Source organism: Musca domestica, unplaced genomic scaffold (assembly GCF_030504385.1).
Source record: "Musca domestica strain aabys unplaced genomic scaffold, Musca_domestica.polishedcontigs.V.1.1 31, whole genome shotgun sequence".
NCBI classification, from domain to species: Eukaryota; Metazoa; Arthropoda; class Insecta; order Diptera; family Muscidae; genus Musca; species Musca domestica.
Window position 1 is genome coordinate 1,221,122 of NW_026712309.1, and position 18,333 is coordinate 1,239,454.

Genomic DNA, 18,333 nt, shown 5'->3' on the forward strand with positions numbered 1-18,333 from the left:
AACATGTTTGTGTGCTCAAGGCTTTAATACACCCTCCAGAATATTTTCACGATAATATTCGGCATTTATTCTGATGCCACGGTCGATTAATACGAGCGGAGTGCGACAATCGGCTGTTATGGCGGCCCACATCATCACCAAGGCCGGCGCATGAATTCTGATGGCCAACCGAAGGTGCACATTTTCAGCTAATCTCTTTGGCAAGTAAACCCGATCATTTTGTTTGTTTACAAACTGATGGACAACGAATGTTTTCTCTTTGGAGAAAACCAAATTCGGCAGTTGACCATTTTCGGCCAAGCGAAGCAACTTATTAGCTCTTTTGAGTCTATTTTTTTTTTCTGTTGCGGTGTAAGTTCTTGCACGGTTTGGAATTTCAATGGCTTGCCCCGAGCTCATTTTTCAATGTTTGCCGAATGGAATATTGCGATATGTTCAGCTCAAGAGCCCTTTTTCGGCCACTGTGAAGCGGGTTTCGATCAAGTCGCTTTATTACTTTTCGAACCATTTCTGCTGATGTTGGTGTTTTCTTCCGTCCAATTCCTTGACGTCGGGCTACGCTACCAGTATCACGGTAACGGGCGATGTTACGAGACACAAAAGATTTATTCACATTTAAATGCTGGAGTGCTCTAACGATAGCCACTTGTGGTTTTCCAGCCAAATATAAAGAAATCACACTATCACGCTTGAATTCCATCACCAATAACTTTTTTTCTGGAAAATTCCCATCAAAATGCTTTTGTACGCTTGTAAACAATATAAAGAACTTTCACTGGAATAATTTTATTTGCTGTCGGACGAATGGCTTAGAAATGACAGCAGTCTGAATTTGGTTGCAGTTTTTTCATCTCATCCTTATTTAAAATTTTTAAATTATAATTGTACATTTCATATGTGTATTTTTGATTATTAATGACAATTTTCATTTATTTTTCAGATTTTGAACATGACGATTATTAAAAGGTAGGTGAAAATTGAGTAAAAAATGTTAATATATCAATGGGAATTGCTAAAATCTCCACCCAATTTCAGATATCCCTATTTTACCTTACAAAGTACTATTAAATATTCTGATATTTAAAATCTTTCCGACATAAATTGCTACCCCTTCCCATTTTTCCTTTCATCCGTTCCAATAATTTTTTTTTCGCAAAAAATAGTAAGGTAAAGGCAGGACCAACATTATTGTTGGTCATAATTTTTCCCAAAACATATTCGAAGAGGAAAGCAAACAACTGGGAAAAAGGCCAGCAAAATCAAATCTATAAAAAATATGTATTTTTTTCTCTCTTTTGGAACAATCCTTTACCAAAAAAAAAAAAACCGGCAAAACGTTGCGACTACAATAATATAACTGAGAAAAAAAAACCATTACAAAAAACTACAGAGTAAAGGAGGTGGAAGTTGGAAAATCTAAAAAAATATATAAACTTTAAGAAAAAAATAATTGAAAACCAGAAAACTCAGTTGTCGATGCTGTATTGATGGCCGTCGCCTATGCGGTACTTGTATGGCGGCAACAAGATTTGTCTGTGGCCACGCTCACTTCCGCTTTTATAGGCTCATAAAATTTTAGAATGATGTTGACATCCTTGGCTGAGGCTTGGCAAAATATGGATCTGTTTTTTATTACTACACTCAGTTTTGGGTGAATGTTTTTTGGCTTCTTCGATTGCAATGGCAAGGAGGAGGAAAAGGTTTTCAGCCATGTGTTTTTGTTGTTGTTGTTGTCTTCCTGTTTTCTTTTTATGTCAAGTGTCATGTGACAGCTATACAATACACAAAACTTGAATGACATAATTTTAATGTCCTCCTTGAATAATTTAAATGGGAAATTGAACGAATGCATGTTGTGTTCTCTTTTTTCGATGACCGTTTGCAAACGAAAAGCTTTTGTTAGGTTGTAGGTGGTAAAAATTATAGCTTTGGATTAATAACATATTTTTATTTTCAAAACAACAAGGGCAGGGTTTATGTAGTACAGACTGTTTTTAACGACGAGCTAAGGTCCTAGGAGACTGACGCAATGATATGATATGAATGTCTTATAATTTCCCATTTGAGGCACTTACAACCGAAACGTAGACCTCTGTTGAAAATTTTTAATAGAGAGTTGAAAGAAAGGGGAAACTTTAATACGGACAATCATTGGTAGAACTCCAATGTTGGCAATGAATGAAGCAATTTCTGTATGAGAAAGTGATCGATATAAAATATGTCTATTAAAAAAGTCCCTTTTACTGAGTACAAAAACAACTAAAATGCAGGAGAAACTGTGAAATTAATTTGCTAAAAACTCCAAAACAACAGAATATATAGTTGAATCGTTTCTCCACCAAATAAATGACTTTAGTTTAAATTTACCTGCAAGAAAAGGTCTAAAGAGTATGAAATTAAAATTTGTTTGAAAAATACAATGTTAATATCTAGACTTCTTTAGATCGGCATATTCCTTTTAGTTACAATTATTACAATTTTATCGAGAAAATATTATTCCCATAGAAAGACCGAAATGCGAAAATTCTGACCAAAATGAAAACTTAAAATCAAAACCGTTTACAGACAGTGGAGCCTTAATTAATTAAATTGACAGCCATATTTCTGAATCACAGTGATGTGAATAAGCAACATTACTTCTATCAGAGTGATACAGATATGTAGGTCCTGATTTCTTTTTTAGGCGATGATCCATATTAATAAGTGTTTGAAAGAAACATTATTAGCAATTAATACCTTCAACTACTAAATGCAGTTTTTGTAGTAAATGTAGAATAAATCTCAAAAATGTTTTAAGTTGCGGGGGACGATTTAAGGGGTCTAGACTACACTTATGCCAATCATATTTTGCTAGAGAATTACAGAAAATTCTTCTAAAAATATGGCCAAGTATTGGGAGTTACCCTTATATGGGGGCTATATAAATATGTCGAATTTTTCTATGTTTCGCTAGTAGGACCGGTGCTTATTAGGTACTAGAGAGGGTCTAGAAACAAAAAATACCTATCAACAGCTAATTCGGATCGAAAACCTGCATAAACCTATTTAAAACCGGTGGCCACGTATCGTTATGGATATACCAAAATTTGGTCCTTAATAAACACTTCTTAGTAAGTATAACTTATAGAATTTGGGATTACCAAAAGAGAGCTATAGACAATTAGGTTGAATAATGTGACGAAAATCGATTTATATCCATGCACAATTTGAAATTTTCTTAAGACCTAAAATATATTTGAGCAAAACCGAATCCGTTTAGTTGAACTATTCCTAGTTGAACTAGAACTAGATTCAGATTAACAAACATTTCTAAATCAGAATAGAATTTCTTCGACTTTTCACATCTTTGTCGAGCGTCTCACATACAATTGACAAAGTATAAGCTAGCTCGTATTTGTACCCTGCACCACATAGTGGCAAGGGTATTATGTCTTTATGTTTTTGTTTGTAACATGGAGAAGGAAGCGAGATAGACCCATATTTACTTTTGAGGATCTTCATAGAGTCAATTTCTGAGTAGATTTATGCATGTCAGTTCGTCTGTCCGTCTAATGTATTTTTCTAAACAAAATTCACGTCGCATTTATTATCCGATTGAGATAAAATTTTCCAAACAATATTTATTTGGGAAAAGGGCGAACCCTTTTAAAATTGGTGATAATCGGATCAGATCTAGATAAAGCTCCCATATATCCTCAACTGATTTCGTGTTAATTGTGCACTAAACGGCCAATATAAATCCAAATGACCTGAATTTTGGCACATCCGGCCGAATTTAGTCCAGAAGTAAGTAAATCAAATTTGGTGAAAACCGGTTCAGATATAGCTATAGTTCCCATATATATGTTTCATTCGATTTGGGGTTTTATGTCCCTCACATGTATAATATGCATTCCACAACAATGATCTTTGGTTCCAGATGTCAGATACAGCTCCGACATAAGTGTATCAAATTTTGTTAACATCAGTTCAGATATAACTCCCATGTATATCCTTAATCGATTTCAGGTTAATTATTCTCCAAATAGCCAGTATTAGTCCAAATGACCTATTTCTTCCAAATTTTATAAAGATCGGTTCAGATTTGGATATAGCTCCCACATATATCTTCAAACGATTTCGGTTTAACACCAAGTACCAAGTGGCCAATATCAGTCCAATAGACCTGAATTTTGGCACATCCAACCGAATTCAGTCTAAAAGCAAATTTGGAGAAAATCGTTTCAGATATAGCTATAGCTCTATAAATATGGTTCATCCGGTTTGGTGTTTAAGTCCCTCACATTCGTAATGTGCATTCGACAACCATGATATTTGGTACCAGATATCTTATAGAGCTCGGAATACCTCGGCCAAATTTTAGAAAGATCGGTTCAGATTTGGATGTAGCTCCCACATTTATCTTCAAACGATTTCGGGTTATTAGTGCACCATGTGGCCAATATCAGTCCAAAAGACCTGAATTTTGATACATCCGACCGAATTTAGTCTAGAAGAAAGTACATCGAACTCGGAGACAATTGGTTCATACATAGCTATAGTTCCCATACATATGTTTCATCCGATTTGGTGTTTCAGTCCCTCTAATCCGTAATATGCATTCGACAGCAATGATATTTGGTACCAGATATCTTATAGAACTCGGAAATACCTTTGCTAAATTTCATCAATATCTGTTCAGATTCGGATATAGCTCCCATATATATATATATATATATATATATATATATATATATATATATATATATATCTTTAACCGAACCGATTGTGCACAAAATGGCCAATATCTGTCAAGAAAATCTGAATTTTGTTACATCCGGCAAAATTCGGTCTAGAAGCAAGTACATTAAATTTGGAGAAAATTGATTCAAATATAGCTATAGGTCTTATATATATATTTCATACGATTTGGTGTTTAAGTTCCCACATTCGTAATTTGCATTCGACAACAATGATATTTGATATCAGATACAGCCCAGAAATATCTCTGCCAAATTTCATCAAGATCTCTTTAGATTTGGATATAGCTCCCATATATCATCCACAGATTTTGGGTAAAATGTGCACCAAATGGCCAATATCTGTCAACCAATCCTGAATTTTGCTACGTCCGACCGAATTCAGTCTAGAAGCAAGTACATCAAATTTGGAGAAAATCGGTTCAGATATAGCTATAGCTCCTATATATCTATGTTTCATCAACTATAACAGCTCTAAAGCCAAATGTTGATATGTGGTATAATCTACATGAAGTTTTTTTTTGTTACGGGAGCTTTTCTAAGTATGCATAGTGGCGACTTTTCCATATTGGTTGTAATTGAAAACGAGCAATGTATCGCCAAGTATTTGTAAAGCCATCACACAACTGTATAGCTGGTTTTAAAGTATTGTTTGGGATTTGGTCATATTTTTTAACTGAATTCGCTGTAAATTGGCAATTAATTCCCATTGGGGTGCAAATATATTTCCAAATATCTACTCATATGGGCCAACTTCTGCTATAGACCCCATATAATACCTCCTGATATTCAGTATTTTGGTGGTTTCGGTTGTATTTTCTTTTTTTTAATTGTGTTAAAATCGGTATTTGAAATTCGCAATGGATATCGCTTTCTTTGGCAGAAAATTGTATGTTATTATATTGTAAAGTCCCCAGCCCCAGATTTTTGTAAAGTCCCCATACAACAATACCTCCAAATATTCGGTATTTTAATGATGCTAGTGACATTATAGAGCGGAATAGTCTCAAGTTTCATATTTACAGCTCGTAATGGGTGCTATAGCTTATGAAAAAATTACATATGCAGTTTTAGGTCTTCATATAGCCCCATATAATCCGTATTTTTGATGATTTTAGCGACATAAGGACCGGAATTGTTTCAAATTTCGTATTTGAAGTTCGTAATAGGTACTACAACCTATGACAGAAAACTTATGGAGGTCCACCACTTTACATGACCCCCAAATTAAGGTTTTCATTTAAGGGGTATTTTTTGACAGTTTTTTTTTTTGAATTTTTTAAAGTTACCTCCAAGTGATGGAGGACGTTGGAAGTTCGATGCGGCCGAACTTAGCTGCTTTGTTACTTGTTTTTTATTGCAGACAAATTTTTTAATTATGTTTTTTTTTTTTTTTTTTAATTTTAGTTAAAATCCCGACTAGTGGCAAATTTTCTACATAGATCATAGTATTTGTAAAGGTCCCATATAACTATATCCCCGATATTCGGTATTTTGTATTGTATTGTGTATTCGGTACATTTTTTTATTGCCTTTCCTTTAAATTTTCTGTTGAGAGTTCTTAATTGGAATATAAATAAAATTCGACACTTTTTGCCTCTGTTTCAATTGAAAGCTTTTGCCATTTGAAAGAACACATATACCGCTTGAATACTGGGCCTTTCTTGTATACATATTCTAAAATGTGTGTCTTTCCAAATGATACAAGATATTCAAAGTTTGGTCCGACAGGACTTAACATTTTTTTTACTTATTTGAAGCTCCAACATGTTTGGAAATATATACCCTCGTTCCCAAAACTACCTATCCCAATCGCCACAATTCATAAACATCCATTTGTTTTTTTAAACGTCTACTCAAAAAAAAAAGAAAACTGTTGGCACAACTTCCTCCATACGACCGTGTGTTGTTGTCTGTATTTTTGTTATATTTTTCCAGCAAACTAAAGCCGTGGATAAATATTATCTCTTGGTGAAAATTTAGGCAAATTTTGGCGCAATAATATCATAGTAATGACCTGCTTTTCTAGACACGCCAAAACAACAAATGCTGTTTTTTGGGGAAATGGAGGAAATGGGACACAGTCATAAATCTAGGTAGATTCTGATTATGTCCTTCAAGTGAAATGTGTGCGGGGAATGGGGGTAAGGACATAAACAAAGTAACCACAAGGATAAGAAGAACAACAAATAACAAAAAAGAGCAAAGGAAACAAATGCAGAGGGGTATGGCAATGCCTAACATAAACATTTTTCGTTTAATTTTGGCAAATGGTGCCAATGTGACAGCTGGGGTCTTCTTCAAATGGTTTTTTGTGGTGAAGTGGGAGTCCCCCACCCCCCGCTTGTCCATAAAATTTAGATATGTCAGCCAGTCTGTTGTTTGGGTTTCGGGTATTTCTGTACTTTTGTTCTTTGGCACTATAGGCCTTTGTCAATGTAATTTGTTAAAGGTTAAAAGGAAATTGCATATATAATACATAGTCTAGTCGGCCAGGCCCCTCGCCCCAAAATCCTCATGCTACACATATGGTCAAAATTCGTTTTCTCCCCTCGCCCGCTTGCCAAAAGTTCCTTTTGCGGGGGAAAATATGCCTACATATGCCATGATGGCCGGCCCTGCAATCAATGATAACAACAGCAATTTGTAAACTTGGTTAGTGGTTTGTTTACATAAGTTTTGGCCCGTTCATCAGTTTTGTTTGTATTTTAAAACGGCTTTGTCCTTCTTAATACTGGCTCTGCTGCTGCAGCTGCATGTTTGTATGCTAGCTCGCTCGCTCCATTCTGGGTGTATTTGGCTGTCTGTCATTGTTGTTTGTTTTTATTTGTTAAAAAACGGCAACAACAACAACTATTTCGTCCTTTGGTTTTGTTTCTCGATTTTCGTTTTTTTTTTTTCGGGGCAAACTAGGACACCATATTTTTAATTACATTTCTAAAGCCAACAAAAAGGAATTTATTTATTGTTGATGCCAACAAAATTTCCTTGAAGGAAGTCCATGAAGTAAAATAGGAAACAAAAAAAAAAAACGGGGTGAGAAAGATGGAAGGACATTACCCAAATGATACGGAACAACGCGAAGTTGAAGACGAAGAAGAGAACAGAGGAAAAAGGAACCTGACATCCTTTCTTATTTTCAGCTTTGGAGAAATGAGGTTTTCCCATGCAATGAAGAATGAGACACCATAAACCACATTAAATTGCTGACCGTCAATGGTGGCGCGGTGGCTTTGTTTTTAATGCTACGATGGCAACAATAATGAGGCACGAAAAGTTTCCTGGAGGAGAAGGACAGCAGCATAATCGAATTTGAGATCAATTTTGTTAATGAGGACGTTTTTACACTCCACCACCTCCTCCACTTCTACTAATTATAAATTGTAAATGTTAGGACAGTTTCTATGTCTATCTGCTGAAATCAGGATGGAGGCTACTCTTTATTATAAAGGGCTTCTAAATTTGCCAGTTTGTATATATTTTTTATTGCTATTATAGAAATTGGGCTATATCGATCCAGTCTTAGGTATTGCCGCCATGTAATATCAGTATTTTCGCATTTCCAGCGCATTGGGTGTTTTAGCCAAAGTGTACAGCCAAATCAGCTTAGAGGTCCAATATTGACTCATTACTTGACATAAACTGCATATAACGATATCTTCCGATTTAGATGCATATAAAAACCAAATTTTAGGTCTTGGAAAAAATAAACCTCCTCTGCATAAATTTCTCAACTGAAACTGATTATTGGATTCTGAGTAGGTATAGACTAAAGACTAAAAATAGAGGTTCCTCTAGGTTATCGGCGGCTGAAGTGGTTACAGAGGTTAGTTTCTAAAAGAAAAATCTTCGATTTCCAGACTTTAGCTTTATTCCATACGAGGGTATATACAATTTTTCCTGCTACATTTTATTCGATTTGAGACCGTAATTGTCTGTTCAAGGTATCCATTTCAGGATATAGGAGTTCGACGATCCAATTGGGTCCATAATAATACTTATATGTATGTATATATATGAGACACCGAATGGGGTGGAGCAATATTGCCCACTTCGCATCTGACCTTACTTGGTTGTAAGTATTACGACGTGTCAGGTTTGGACTACATTGACTACTTTTTCCACTTTATATGATATAGTATGGAGGGTATATACAGGGTGAAGTAAAAAAACAAGGTCAAAAGCCGTTATTTTTATTTTTTTTTGTAAATTTTATTGACTAAAAGCAAACAAATGTCGGAAATAGCATCAAATTTTAGAATAGATTTAGATTTGTTCGAATTAGTCACCTTTGGCACGAATTATGGCCTTCAAACGGCCAATGAAATCGTCACACGCTGCCCGAATATTGCTCTGCGGTATTTTGGCCCATTCCCTGCGAAGCGCTTGCTAGAGGTGATCGACACTTTGGTATTTTTTAGTGCCAACCTTGCTTTCCAAAATACTCCAAACACAATAGTCCAACGGATTGGTATCCGAAGATTTTGGTGGCCACTGTACGCTGGAAATGAAGCGAGGAACCTCATTTTGTAACCATTCTTGGGTGGCACGTGCTGAGATCGAAGGTGCAAATTTCAGATGATCTCTCTGCCGGACAACGAATGTTTTCTCATCGGAGAAAACAAAATTCGGCAGTTCACCACTTTCGGCCAAGCGAAACAACTCTTTGCGTCTATTTTCTTAATGTTGCGGTGTAAGTTCTTGCTTTTTTGAAATTTCAATGGCTCATTTTCCAATATTTGCCGAATGGAATAATGCGATATGTTCAGCTCACCAGCCATTTTTTTGCCACTGCGACGCGGGTTTCGATCAAGTCGCTTTTTTACTTTTCGAACCATTTCTGCTGATATTGCTGTTTTCTTCCGTCAATTTCCTTGACGTCGGGCTACGCTACCAGTATCACGGTAACGAGCAATGGTACGAGACACAAAAGACAGGAAAAGACAAGAATTTTAGCAAGTAAAGAATCACCTATGATCCTAAGTTTTAATACCTTCCACCATTTGGAAGGAAATTGAAAAACTTTAAAACAATTGCGTCGAAAAATGCGGTTTAAATGAAAACCGTAATATGGAAGCAATACGAAGACAAGGGCATGCATACAAACATTTTTGTCATAGGCTGTAGTACCCATTAGGACCTTCAAATACTTAATTTAAAACAAGTAAGCAAAGTCTACAGTCGAGCGGGGCCGACCGTTGAATACCCTACAACACTATAATAAACCATACTGTTTTTATAGGCGAAATACTCGACAGAATTCCACAATATATTGTGACAAATAATAAAAGAAAACCATGAGGTTTCGTTCTCTAATTTTCGAATAATAGCAACTTAGACTAATTTGTACATTTCCAATTTATTGGTAGACGTTGCACTTAAATGGTCTTCCTAGATCTGGAACCAATATTTCCCAAAGACCTATAATCTCTCAGAAGTGGCAAAAGATTAATATTTATTATTGGTTTTTGACTGAAACGCATCTATATGAGATACAGACATTTGACTATATTCTTCCACGAAATCAGCGTTAACGAAATAGTGAGAAATGCGTCTTTCCTGTATTTGTGAACTCTCCAAAAAGTCACTGGAATGGACATTTTCGTATTTTGTCTACAAAAGTTGGCAAACTATTTCACACATTGAATATTTTTGGATGGCCATCCAAAACTATTTGGCTTTTGCAATGTCCGTTAACCTCCATTCAAATGTGCGTGAGGATCGGGCGATAATTACGACCTGCTGACAATTTTGCAGTTTTTGGTTCATTTCAACCCCTAAATATATTGCGATCATCTCCAAAAAGAGTAGGCTTCTATTCTGACCCTCATCTTATCCCCATGCAAAATTTCGTAAGGATCGGCCCATAAATGCGATCTGTATATGATATCCTGATACGTTTTTTGTTTCCTGCCAAGATGCCATTCTGAATTAATGAGAACTGTCGATTTTATAAGAGATCTTTCAAGCATATCTTCTTTGATAGACATACATATCGCACATATTTTGCTATATATCCGATTTGTTGGATGTTAACATCAATGTAAAGGTCAGAAGTAACCTTGTCATGGCTTCGTGATTTCGCCAGGATTTAAAATATTCGCGGTTTAATGAAAAATGTTGAATTTTTTCAACACAAAAGATATGGTCTATTTTACCCGCTAAATATTATCCGATGACCACCCTAATTGGTAGGCTTCTTCCCCGCCCTAAACTCTAGCTACATACGAAATTAATATGGACAGACGGACGGACGGACATACATAGCTAGATCGATTCAGCTCGGCGAGCTAGGAAGATCCATATATACTTTCCTATATGGTAGTAAATATTTCGAGGTGTTACATAAATTCTGGGCCAATCAAACTTATAATACCCCCAACACATAGTGTTGTAGGGTATAATGAATAATGCCGCTAATATCAAAATACCGAAAAAGGCAGGCACCGTTATATATGGGTTATACAAAGATGTGATCCTGCATGGACAATTTTCTGCCGATGGTTGAAGTATCAATTAAGATCTACCAATATGAAATTCAAAACAAATTCGGTTTATAATGTCGTTAAAATCATCAAAATACCGAATATTGAGAGGTACAGTTATATGAAAACGTGGACCGATATGACCCAATCGCAGGTAAAATACAAATGTGTGCAAAATGTTAGCCTTCTATTTCAATTTTTTCGAAAAATAGCGAGTTTACAACAGAAAGACACCTAGAAAGATGGACATCGTTAAATCGACTTAATATTTTACGCTTATCAAGAATATATATACGTTGTTGTGTATGACATAATTATTTCTAGGAGTTACAAACGGAATTACAAAGTTAATATACGCTCCGTAAAATGGTGGTGGTTTTTATACCCTCCGTCTGAAAGCTTTATATTGGCTTCGTAGCTATATGTAATATCTTAACCGAATTATATTTCCGAGTCGATTCTGAATATCCACTTTGAAAAATTTGGACTGAAGTCTGAGGCTAATCAAAAAATTTCCCGACGCCGAAGACCTAGTATGAACATAGTTATACCGAGTAGCCAGTGACGGTACGAGATGGACGGTCTTAATGGTGCAGGCGGCGCCTGCACCTTTAAAAAATCATGTATACTCAAGTATCATAAACTGGGGATATATTTATTTTTGGTTCTTTTGCATGGATATATTTTAATTAGATATCCCAGGAAAGCTATATCTTCAAAAATTCTGGGATGATAACTATATTTATGATCATTTTCGTTTTCCTTATCAATTGCAATGGCTGATTCTTTAGTATCTCCCTCTTTAAAGCTCATAATTCCCATAGAAGTTTTCTCACTTGACAAGGTAAACATGTACGTTTTTCCCATGAATATTACAACAATAACAGCAACCGTCAACCAAATATATGGAACACAGAATCATTTGTCATATTAACAGAAAAATGGCAAATAATGAACAAACACTCACAGACGTCGCACACACACACACACAAAGAATAAAAACGCTTCCAACCATTCCAGAACATTACCATTCATTTTTTCTTTTTCGGAAAAAAAAACCCTCAACTGAATATTTTTTCCCATAGTTTGTGTTTGGTTGGTTGGTGGTAATTTGCTTTCATTTCATTTGGATTGTGGCATTGTTTGCCTGCGCGGTTGCTTTATGCTAAATGAATGAATGAATGAATGACGGAACGACTGACTGGAGCAATGACTGAATGAATGTTATTTTTGGTAAAATTACGTCAACGTATGAGCGTTAAAATTCAAATTCGGTTCACAGTTGGTTGTTGGTTCTGATGAAGATGTTGCTGCTGCTGATGATGATGACGAGAACCACAAAAAAGTAAAGTTCAAAAAAATATTAATGAAATGTTAACATTAAAAATCGCAAATATTATATATCTTGTTAGTGTCGCACTGTCGGTTGTATAATATTTATTATTGGAAATTCGGAGGTTATGTACATTTATATGAAGAGGTCATTTAATAAAATAAAATCAGAATATAAGTTGTGTTGTCGTTTGAGTCAGTAGCAGGACTGGATGACTATTCGACCGTCACTTAAAGATGGTATTTTTTGCAAATTATTCAAAAGTTCAATATACAATACCAAAATAGTATAATTTTGCCAGTTCTGACAAAATGGCGCGTTCACTGCACTTGCAATAATAATTCCATCGGGCTATAGCAAGTATAGCAGGTATGTGAATGAAGTAGCTCACGAAATACCATTTACCAGAGTTATGAACTTAGTCATAGTGACTTGAGACAAACTGTTAATGACGGGGATGTTCTTGTGGCTCTTAGAGATAAATGACCAGCTGGCAACTCAAGTAGTTGTTCACACTGGTGATATTGCTTGGCTATCGACATAACGAAGATGGGAATGGGAATTACACCAAGTATCCGGTACTTCACCAGCGAAAAGTCCACCTTTAAATTTAAGATTCGCTCCAACAGCTTGTGTTAGGCCTTTTATACCCTTCACCATACATAATATGGAAGTTATATTAGATTCGTTTTTCCGTTTATAACTCACATAACTAATAATTGTATACCCTCCACCATACATATTATGGAGGGTATATTAAGTTCGTCATTCCGTTTGTAACTCATCGAAATAATCATAATAGACCCAACAACATATATACATTCTTGATTAGCGTAAAATTCTAAGACGATTTATCCCTGTCCGTCCGTCTGTTGTAATCACGCTACAGGCTAAATGAATTAAGATAGAAAGCTTAAATATTGCCCAGATCTCTCTTTTGTCTGCGGCAGGTCAAGTTCGAAGATGGGCTATATCGGTCCACGATATCGTATAGCCCCCATATAACGGTACCCCCGATAATCGGTATTTTGATGATTTTAGCCACATTTTTCAACGGAATTGTCTGAAAATCCACACAAGGAGTTCCTTGTGGGTACTTTATACCTCGGCAGAGAATTATCTATATAGGTCCACAATATCGTATAGCCCCCATATAATGGTACCCCCAATATCCGGTATTTTGATGATTTTAGCCACATTTTTCAATGGAATTGTATGAAAATCCACACAACGAGTTCTTTGTGAGCACTTTATCTCTTGGCAGAGAATTATCTATATAGGTCCACGATATCGTATAGCCCCCATATAACTGTACACCCCGATATTCGGTATGTTGATGGTGTTCGCCACATTTTCTAATGGAATTGTATAAAAATCCACACAAGGAGTTCCTTGTGAGTACTTTATCCCCTGGCTGAGAATTATGTATATAGGTCCACGATATCGTATAGCCCCCATATAACGGTACCCCTCGATATTCTGTATTTTAATAATTTCAGCCACATTTTCTAATAGAATAGTCTGAAAATCCACACGAGGAGTTCTTTGTGGGCACTTTACCCCCTGAAAGAGAATTGTCTATACAGGTCCACGATATCGTATAGCTCCCATATAACGTTACCCCCGATATTCTGTATTTTGATGATTTTAGCCATATTTTTCAATGTAATTGTCTGAAATTATACACAAGGAGTTCTTTGTGAGCACTTTATCCCTTGGCTGAGAATTATCTATATAGGTCCACGATATCGTATAGCTCCCATGTAACGTTACCCCCGATATTCTGTATTTTGATGATTCTAGCCACATTTCCAATGGAATGGTCTGAAATTCTACACAAGGGGTTCTTTGTGAACACTTTACCCTCCGACAGGGAGTTCTCTATATAGGTCCTTGATATCGTATATCCCCCATATAACGGTACCCCCCCACCACCGATATTCGGTATTTTAATGATTTTAGCCACATTTTTCAACGGAATTGTCTAAAATTCTGGACAAGGGGTTCCTTGTGAGCACTTTACCCCCTGAAAGGGAATGATCCATATAGGTCCAAAATATCTTATAAACCCCATACAACAGTATGCCCCGATATTCGGTATTTTAATGATTTAAGCCACATTTTCCAATGGAATGGTCTGAAAATCCGCACAACGAGAAAATCCGCACAACTTTATTCATTAAAAGAGAATAATCTATATAGGTCCACGATATCATATAGTCCACATATAACAGTACCCCCCGATATTCGGTATTTTGATGATTTTAACCAAGTATTTCAACGGAATTGTCTGAAATTCTACACAAGGGGTTCTTTGTGAACACTTTACCCTCCGACAGGGAGTTCTCTATATAGTTTCTATGACATCTTATATCCCCTATATATCGGTACCCCCCCCCCCCCCCCCCCCCCCGATATTCGGTATTTTGAAAAGTTTAGATTTGTTCGAATTGGTCACCTTTGGCACGAATTATGGCCTTCAAACGGCCAATGAAACCGTCACACGCTGCCCGAATGTTGCTCTGCCGTAGTTCGGCCCATTCCTTGCTTTCCAAAATACTCCAGACACAATAGTCCAACGGATTGGTAGCCGGAGATTTTGGTTGCCATTGTGCGCTGGAAATGAAGTGAAGAACCTCGTTTTCTTATCATTCTTGGGTGGCACGTGCTGAGTGCAGTGGTGCTGAGTCCTGTTGGAATGTCCAAGGTCTGCGGCCAAAATGTTTACATGCTTTTTCGCGATAATTTATTCTGATGCCACGGTCGATTAATACGAGCGGAGAGCGACAATCGGCTGTTGTGGCGGCTTACACCATCACCATGACCTGGGCTTGAGTTCTGGTGGCCCCCCGATGGTGCACATATTTAGCTGACCTCTTTGGCAAGTAAACACAATCATTTTGTTTGTTTACAAACTGCTGGACAACGAATGTTTTCTCATCGGAGTAAACAAAATTTGGCACTTCACCACTTTCGACCAAGCGAATCAACTATTTAGTTCTTTTGAATCTATTTTTTTGTGTTGCGGTGTAAGTTCTTGCACTTTTTGGAATTTCAATTGCTTTACCCCGAGCTCATTTTTCAATGTTTGCCAAATGGAATATTGCGATATGTCCAGCTCACGAGCCATTTTTCGGTCACTGCGACGCAGGTTTCGTTCAAGTCGCTTCTTTACTTTTCGAACCATTTCTGCTGATGTTGCTGTTAGCTTCCGTCCACTTCCTTGAAGTCGGCCTACGCTACCATTTCACATTTAAATGCTGGAGTGCTCTAACGATAGCCACTTGTGGTTTTCCAGCCAAATATAAAGAAATCACACTATCACGCTTGAATTCCATCACGAATTATTTTTTTCTGGAAAATTCTCACCAAAATGCTTTTGTACGCTTGTAAACAATATAATGAGCTGTCACTGGAAAAATTTTAACAGCTGTCGGACGAGTGGCTTAGAATTGACGGCAGTCTGAAGTTGGTTGCAGTTTTTTCATCTCACCCTGTATATTTTATAGGGTCTGATACTCATATTTCGAGGAGTTACAAATGGAATGACAAACGTTATAAATATTTTCAATGTATTTGGGGTTCTATGAGTTATAAAAATTTCATGCTCAGAATCTTTAATGTCTTCAACTTTTACTTCGATCGCCTCAAACATGGGCTATCCTCCCAATTCCTGTCTCATTCAGAAATTGGAAAATCCCCTATTTCTCTCGATATTGTCTCCAATCTTCTACACCATTAAGGGGTGCTCGAAGAATTTCAAAACAAAAAAAAAAAACAACGATGACAAGCTCAACAGCAGCGACAGCTGTAACAACTGGCGTTATTGATGACTGGCAGTGTTAAATGTTAAACAGCTCAACTTTGTTTGTTTTTTTTTTTCTTTTCTGGAGAGATTTGTTTTGTGTTTATGTTCTCCTTTATGTGCCATTCACGACGTTGTTCTATTGTTGTTCTTGTTGTTGTTTAGTGGCACAGAGAAAAAAATTACGCAGTTTATTTAAAGGCCCCATAAAAAACCCCGACTGAACAACAGCTGCTTCAAAAGCTATGACGACGGCACAACCGGCAACACCCCCTATTTTGTGGCATAGACCCCCAACAATTCGATAAGAGTGTGTTTGTATGTGAATATTTTTGTATGTGTGTGTTTGTGTTTTGTTTGCCTGAGAGTTTTGTGATTTCAACTAATTAACTACGACGCCATCCTCCAACTTGTTGAACTTCTCAATAAGTTCAATATCAGCTTTGTTTTGTGTTTTTTGCCATAAAATACGAGCAAAACACAGCAATGAGAGCAACATCAACAAAACAACAACGGCAGCAAAAATGCGAAATTGAGTTAATAATTGAATAAAGTTTGTCATGATTGATTTAACGCCAGCTATGGTTGTTATTTTTTGTATTTGCCTATTATTGATGTTGTTGTTGTTTTTGTTTACTATGCGTCTGGCAGGCATTTGTTGATGGGCGAGATTGTGAATGTGAGTTTTTGCGTTTATTTACCCACACACACATATCTGTGTAAATTTGTAAAAAGATTTTTGGGTGGGAGAAAGGGAGAAATATTTTGCATTGTCGCCTGAATTCTCTTTTGTTCGCATTTTCTTTTTTTTTTGTTCCCATTTTTATTTCTCTTTTTTTCATTGATAACCATAAATGTGACATTGTCTCACCTGGTGCCCATTTCGTAGTGAGCCATGGGAGTCAGTATTTCGTTAAATTTGACAGTTCCTGTTGGCTGGTATTTATGACAGTCATAAATATTATTCACTTTGTTCGTATTTTTTTCCATTACATCCCATATCCTTAAGCTCTTTTTTTTGTGGAAGAAAACAAAAAGAGTTAAATCGAAAGGTGTGTGGGAATTGCTTATCAGGGGGATTTTCGATTATAGTTACTATGAGGGAAATATGATTGATTTGGTTAAATGAAATATGGATATAAAAAGTTTCAGGAGTTACTAAATAAAGCCTTAAAAGAATTTCATTGAAGATTATACCATTGTTTTTTTATACCCTATTCCATACAACACCTCGCAATATTTGTTGGAGACCCCAAAAAAATATATATTCCAGATTAGAAGGCGATTTCCTGAGAATGTTAATTTTTAAAATTTTATAAAAGAAAGTATATCAGATCAAATTTAGCTTATATTTAAGTAGAAATAGAAATTTATTTAAACAGATATAAATTTAAAATATTTATTGAAGTTGGATTTGATAGTAAAATTTTAAACAAAGAGCGACGAGCAGTCTGTCTGTTGGAATCACGATAGAGTCCGCATTATTTAATCTAAAAAGAAAAGTTTATATTATATGCAAGCTGATTGACAGGATTTGTCTGTATTTGTAGTTCGTAATGGGTTTTGGCTAGGGTGGAAGAAATAAATATTTGAGTAAGCATGGTTTGAAGAGAATCTGAGAATCTTATGAGGGTTATGATTATTAAAAATGTCAACCCGTTTTTGGAAAGGTACCGTAAGGAGATAGACGGTATTATTGCATATTACCTAATTTTTATACCCTCCACCTTGGAGAGGAGGGTATATTTACTTTGTCATTCCGTTTGTAACATCCCTAAATATTCGTCGTAAACCCCCCCATATATATATATTCATAATCAGCATAAAATTCTAAGACGATTTAACGATGTTTGTCTGCCCACATTATTTGACGTAGAGCGTCAAAATTTAGCAGAATTATGTGTATTATGTCTAGGATGGTTGGTATTGAAAATGAGATATAGCCCCCATATAAAGGAACCTCCCGATATT

General features: G+C 36.1%; 1 long non-coding RNA gene across 1 annotated transcript in view; it reads left to right on the forward strand.

Moving 5' to 3' along the window:
• The window catches only part of LOC101900233 (uncharacterized), a 329,862-nt gene that overhangs the window by 18,423 nt on the left and 293,106 nt on the right, over positions 1–18,333 (forward strand). Inside the window, exon 2 of the long non-coding RNA XR_009342681.1 lies at positions 941–966. This is a non-coding gene — a long non-coding RNA (uncharacterized LOC101900233). The remainder of the gene's footprint in view (positions 1–940; positions 967–18,333) is intronic.